The sequence below is a fragment of the Aegilops tauschii genome, chromosome 4 (assembly GCF_002575655.3).
Source record: "Aegilops tauschii subsp. strangulata cultivar AL8/78 chromosome 4, Aet v6.0, whole genome shotgun sequence".
Taxonomy (NCBI): Eukaryota; Viridiplantae; Streptophyta; class Magnoliopsida; order Poales; family Poaceae; genus Aegilops; species Aegilops tauschii.
In genome coordinates this window covers 50,083,684-50,090,666 of record NC_053038.3, presented here as the reverse complement: position 1 = coordinate 50,090,666, position 6,983 = coordinate 50,083,684, and positions in this window count along the sequence as shown.

The window sequence follows — 6,983 nt, the reverse complement described above, 5'->3', positions numbered from 1 at the left end:
GTTTGTTGAATAGATGAATCTGAGATTGTGTGATGCATATCGTATAATCATACCCACAGATACTTGAGGTGACATTGGAGTATCTAGGTGACATTAGGGTTTTGGTTGATTTGTGTCTTAAGGTGTTATTCTAGTATGAACTCTATGATAGATCGAACGGAAAGAATAGCTTCGTGTTATTTTACTACGGACTCTTGAATAGATTGATCAGAAAGGATAACTTTGAGGTGGTTTCATACCCTACAATAATCTCTTCGTTTGTTCTCCGCTATTAGTGACTTTGGAGTGACTCTTTGTTGCATGTTGAGGGATAGTTATATGATCCAATTATGTTATTATTGTTGAGAGAACTTGCACTAGTGAAAGTATGAACCCTAGGCCTTGTTTCCTAGCATTGCAATACCGTTTTCGCTCACTTTTATCATTAGTTACCTTGTTGTTTTTATATTTTCAGATTACAAATACCTATATCTACCATCCATATTGCACTTGTATCACCATCTCTTCGCCGAACTAGTGCACCTATGCAATTTACCATTGTATTGGGTGTGTTGGGGACACAAGAGACTCTTTGTTATTTGGTTGCTGGGTTGTTTGAGAGAGACCATCTTCATCCTACGCCTCCCACGGATTGATAAACCTTAGGTCATCCACTTGAGGGAAATTTTCTACTGTCCTACAAACCTCTGCACTTGGAGGCCCAACAACGTCTACAAGAAGAAGGTTGCGTAGTAGACATCAAGCTCTTTTCTGGCGCCGTTGCCGGGGAGGTGAGTGCTTGAAGGTATATCTTTAGATCTTGCAATCAAATCTTTTAGTTTCTTGTTTTATCACTAGTTTAGTCTATAAAAGAAAACTACAAAAAAATGGAATTGAGTTTGTCTCATACGCTTCATCTTTTTAATATCTTTCGTGAGTATGATGGAAAGGAAAATTGTGCCAAAGTGTTAGAAGAAGAATGCATTAAAATGTTTGGCACTAAATCTTTGAATGATGAGCATGATTGCAATGTTGTTAGTATGAACTCCTTGAATATCCATGGTACTAGTGATGATTGCACTATTCATGATGAAAATATCTCCTATAAGCATGTCAATTTTTGTGGAGTGTATTGGGTTTGCAAGTACACACCAAATAGAGAAGGTAGATATTGCAAGAGGCATAAGCATTTAGAAACTAAATGGTTGCAAGAAAGGCTAGATGCTTGTGCTGAAAATTTAAACTTTCTTAGCCGTACTTGTGAACTTTGCAATGAACGTGATCATTTCAATATCCAACGCAAATTGTTTCATGATCGTATCGTGTCCAAAAATTGTGATGACTTGATTTCCCTTGCGCATCATAATGAACTTAGTTTGCTTTTGGGTTATGAAGAAATGAAACGTATAACTAAGATTATTCCAGAATTTGCCCTTGATAGAATTCTTCATTTTGATCTAGAAGAAATTTATATGTATTGTGCGGTGAATTGCAGAAAAGAAAACAAATGGAAGATGAAGAGAATACTAATGAAAGGGAAGAGACTTCCCAATATCCTCCTATTATTTCTTATGATGAATCAGGTAACGAGGAGGAGCCTTCTATTCAACCAATCTCATCAATAAGGAGCTCAAAAGGGAGAGTTAAACCCACACATGATGTGAAGAAGAAAAATAAAAGACGGAGAAGTAAAGGTAGAAAGGTATCCCTCCCAAATGATGTTGCTCCTACTACTCATTGTGATGATGATAATTGCTATACTATTGGTGCTATCCATACTATTAATGATGAGAGTGATTATGCTTATGATATGAAAAGGCCCAAGCTTGGGGATGCTATGTTTGATGAGAATGATGTGTTTGAGAATATATTTGCTGCAATTAATGTTTTTCCCAAGCTTGGGGATGCTATGTTTAATGAAGATGATACTTTTAGCCTCTCAAGTTTTGATATGCAAAGTTATGATGATAGCATGCCTTCTACCTATGATGATTATAATGATGAAAGTGGGCTTGGAAGAGTGTCAACTTTAGGAAGTAATGATCCCACTATTTTGGAGGATGTTGAATCTTATAACATTTATGAAAGTGGATTTGGAGAGGTCATGACTTTATTTAGTGATGAGTCCACTATCTTGGAAGAGGTTTCAATCGATTAGGATGAGAACAAAGTTGCTACTTATGATGACTATTGTGATGAAACGTATGCTATAAAAAGTAGTGATGATTATATTTATAAAACTTGTCGTGATTATGATTCCCCTTTTTCTGAACATTACTCTATTAATGTGGAAACAATTTATAGTATTCAAGTCTCTTATGATACTCCCACTATTCCGAATGAGAAGAATTTTGCTTATGTGGAGAGTAGTAAAATTTCTATGCTTGTAGATCATGAAAAGAATGCTTTAGGTGCTGGTTATATTGTTGAATTCATTCATGATGCTACTGAAAATTATCATGAGGGAGGAATATATGCTTGTAGGAATTGCAATAATATCAAGTTTCCTCTCTGTGTGTTGAAAATCTTGAAGCTATGCTTGTTTTACCTTCCTATGCTAGTTGATTCTTGTTCCCATAAGTTGTTTGCTCACAAAATCCCTATGCATAGGAAGTGGGTTAGGCTTAAATGTGCTATTCATATGCTTCATAATGCTCCCTTTATGTTTCAATTCTTATCTTTTATGTGAGCATCATTGTCATCATCATGCCTAGCTAAAAAGGCAATAAAGAAAAGCGCTTGTTGGGAGACAACCCAATATTTACTCCTACTGTTTTTGTGTGTCCACATGATTATGCTACTGTAGTAATCATGTTTTATAGCTTTTCTTTCAATAAAGTGCCAAGTAAGACCTTTAGGATAGCCTACGGTGATAGTTAATTTGATCTTGCTGAAAAACATAAACTTTTGCGCGCACGAGATTAGTTTTCATAAATCACAGAAACATTATTTGCAGTTGATTCTTTTTGAAGAAGATTAATAAACAAATTGCTTAGGACTTCCTAATTTGGTAGAATTTTTGGAGTTCCAGAAGTATTCGAGAGTTACAGATTACTACACACTGTTCTGTTTTTGACAGATTCTGTTTTCTATGTGTTGTTTGCTTATTTTGATGAATTTATGAGTAGTATCAGAGGGTATGAACCATAGATAAGTTGGAATACAGTAGATATTACACCAATATGAATTTAGAATGAGTTCACAACAGTACCTAAGTGGCGGTTTTATTTTCTTATACTAACGGAGCTTACAAGTTTTCTGTTGAGTTTTGTGTTGTGAAGTTTTCAAGTTTTGGGTAAAGATTCGATGGACTATGGAATAAGGAGTGGCAAGAGCCTAAGCTTGGGGATGCCCAAGGCACCCCAAGGTAATATTCAAGGACAACCAAGATCCTAAGCTTGGGGATGCCCCGGAAGGCATCCCCTCTTTCGTCTTCGTTCATCGGTAACTTTACTTGGAGCTATATTTTTATTCACCACATGATATGTGTTTTGCTTGGAGCGTCATGTCATTTTGTTTTGTTTTGATTGCTGTTTGAATAAAATTCCAAGATCTGAAATTCTAAATGTTAGAGAGTCTTCACATAGTTGCATAATTATTCGACTACTCTTTCGGAGTAGTTTGTCATTTGCTCTAGTGCTTCACTTATATCTTTTAGAGCACGGCGGTGGTTTTATTTTGAAGAAATAGATGAACTCTCATGCTTCACTTATATTATTTTGAGAGTCTTTTAGAACAGCATGGTAATTTGCTTTGGTTATGAATCTAGTCCTAATATGATGGGCATCCAAGAGGGATATAATAAAAACTTTCATATAAAGTGCATTGAATACAATGAGAAGTTTGATTCTTTATGATTGTTTTGAGATATGAAGATGTTGATATTAGAGTCATGCTAGTGGAGTAGTTGTGAATTTGAGAGATACTTGTGTTAAAGTTTGTGATTCCCGTAGCATGCACGTATGGTGAACCGTTATGTGATGAAGTTGGAGCATGATGTATTTATTGATTGTCTTCCTTATGTGTGGAGGTCGGGATCGCGCGATGGTTAACACCTACCAACCCTTCCCCTAGGAGCATGCGTGTAGTACTTTGTTTTGATGACTTGTAGATTTTTGCAATAAGTATGTGAGTTCTTTATGACTAATGTTGAGTCCATGGATTATACGCACTCTCTCCCTTCCACCATTGCTAGCCTCTCTAATACCGCGCACCTTTCGCCGGTATCATACACCCACCATTTACCTTCCTCAAAACAGCCACCATACCTACCTATCATGGCATTTCCATAGACATTCCGAGATATATTGCCATGCAACTTTCCACCGTTCCGTTTATGATGACATGCTCCATCATTGTCATATTGCTTTGCATGATCATGTAGTTGACATTGTATTTGTGGCAAAGCCACCGTTCATAATTATTTCATACATGTCACTCTTGATTCATTGCACATCCCGGTACACCGCCGGAGGCATTCATATAGAGTCATATTTTGTTCTAAGTATCGAGTTGTAATTCTTGAGTTGTAAGTAAATAAAGTGTGATGATCATCATTATTAGAGCATTGTCCCAGTGAGGAAAGGATGATGGAGACTATGATTCCCCCACAAGTCGGGATGAGACTCTAGACGAAAAAGAAAAAAAAAGAGGCCATAAAAAAAAGAGAAAAGGCCCAAATAAAAAAAAATGAGATAAAAAGAGAGAAGGGGCAATGCTACTATCCTTTTACCACACTTGTGCTTCAAAGTAGCACCATGATCTTCATGATAGAGAGTCTCCTATTTTTGTCACTTTCATATACTAGTGGGAATTTTTCATTATAGAACTTGGCTTGTATATTCCAATGATGGGCTTCCTCAAAGTGCCCTAGGTCTTCGTGAGCAAGCGAGTTGGATGCACACCCACTTAGTTTCTTTTTGAGCTTTCATACACTTATAGCTCTAGTGCATCCGTTGCATGGCAATCCCTACTCACTCACATTGATATCTATTGATGGGCATCTCCATAGCCTGTTGATACGCCTAGTTGATGTGAGACTATCTTCTCCTTTTTGTCTTCCCCACAACCACCATATTCTATTCCACCTATAGTGTTATGTCCATGGCTCACGCTCATGTATTGCGTGAAAGTTGAAAAAGTTTGAGAATACTAAAGTATGAAACAATTGCTTGGCTGAAACCGGGGTTGTGCATGATTTAAATATTTTGTGTGATGAAGATAGAGCATAGCCAGACTATATGATTTTGTAGGGATAGCTTTCTTTGGCCATGTTATTTTGAGAAGACGTGATTGCTTTGTTAGTATGCTTGAAGTATTATTGTTTTCATGTCAATATTAAACTTTTGTTTTGAATCTTATGGATCTGAATATTCATGCCACGATAAAGAGAATTACATTGAAAATAATGTTAGGTAGCATTCCACATCAAAAATTCTGTTTTTATCATTTACCTACTCGAGGACGAGCAGGAATTAAGCTTGGGGATGCTGATACGTCTCCAACGTATCTATAATTTTTGATTGTTCCATGCTATTATATTATCTCTTTTGGATGTTTAATGGGCTTTATTAAACACTTTTATATTATTTTTGGGACTAACCTATTAACCCAGAGCCCAATGCCAGTTCCTGTTTTTCCCTTGTTTCAGTTTCGAAGAAAAGGAATATCAAACGGAGTCGAAACGGAATGAAACCTTCTGGAGAAGTTATTTTTGGAAAGAAAGCAACCCGGGAGACATGGAGTCCACGTCAAGAAAGAAATGAGGGAGGCACGAGGCAGGGGGCGCGCCCACCCCCTCTGGGCGCGCCCTCCACCCTCGTGGGCCCCTCGTGGCTCCCCTGACGTATTTCTTCCTCCTATATATACCCATATACCCTAAAACGATCGGGGAACAGAATAGATCAGGAGTTCCGCCGCCACAAACCTCCAGAGCCACAAAAAACCAATCGGGACCCTATTTCGGCACCCTGCCGGAGGGGGGAACCCTCACATGTGGCCATCTTCATCATCCCGGCGCTCTCCATGATGAGGAGGGAGTAGTTCACCCTCGAGGCTGAGGGTATGTACCAGTAGCTATGTGTTTGATCTCTCTCTCTCTCTCGTGTTCTTGATTTGGCACGATCTTGATGTATTGCGAGCTTTGTATTATAGTTGGATCTTATTTTTCTTCTCCCCCTCTACTCTCTTGTAATGGATTGAGTTTTCCCTTTGAAGTTATCTTATCGGATTGAGTCTTTAAAGATTTGAGAACACTTGATGTATGTCTTGCCGTGCGTATCTGTGGTGACAATGAGATATCACGTGATTCACTTGATGTATGTTTTGGTGATCAACTTGCGGGTTCCGCCCATGAACCTATGCATAGGGTTTAGCACACGTTTTCGTCATGATTCTCCGGTAGAAACTTTGGGGCACTCTTTGAGGTTCTATGTGTTTGTTGAATAGATGAATCTGAGATTGTGTGATGCATATCGTATAATCATACCCACAGATACTTGAGGTGACATTGGAGTATCTAGGTGACATTAGGGTTTTGGTTGATTTGTGTCTTAAGGTGTTATTCTAGTATGAACTCTATGATAGATCGAACGGAAAGAATATCTTCGTGTTATTTTACTACGGACTCTTGAATAGATTGATCAGAAAGGATAACTTTGAGGTGGTTTCATACCCTACAATAATCTCTTCGTTTGTTCTCCGCTATTAGTGACTTTGGAGTGACTCTTTGTTGCATGTTGAGGGATAGTTATATGATCCAATTATGTTATTATTGTTGAGAGAACTTGCACTAGTGAAAGTATGAACCCTAGGCCTTGTTTCCTAGCATTGCAATACCGTTTTCGCTCACTTTTATCATTAGTTACCTTGTTGTTTTTATATTTTCAGATTACAAATACCTATATCTACCATCCATATTGCACTTGTATCACCATCTCTTCGCCGAACTAGTGCACCTATGCAATTTACCATTGTATTGGGTGTGTTGGGGACACAAGAGACTC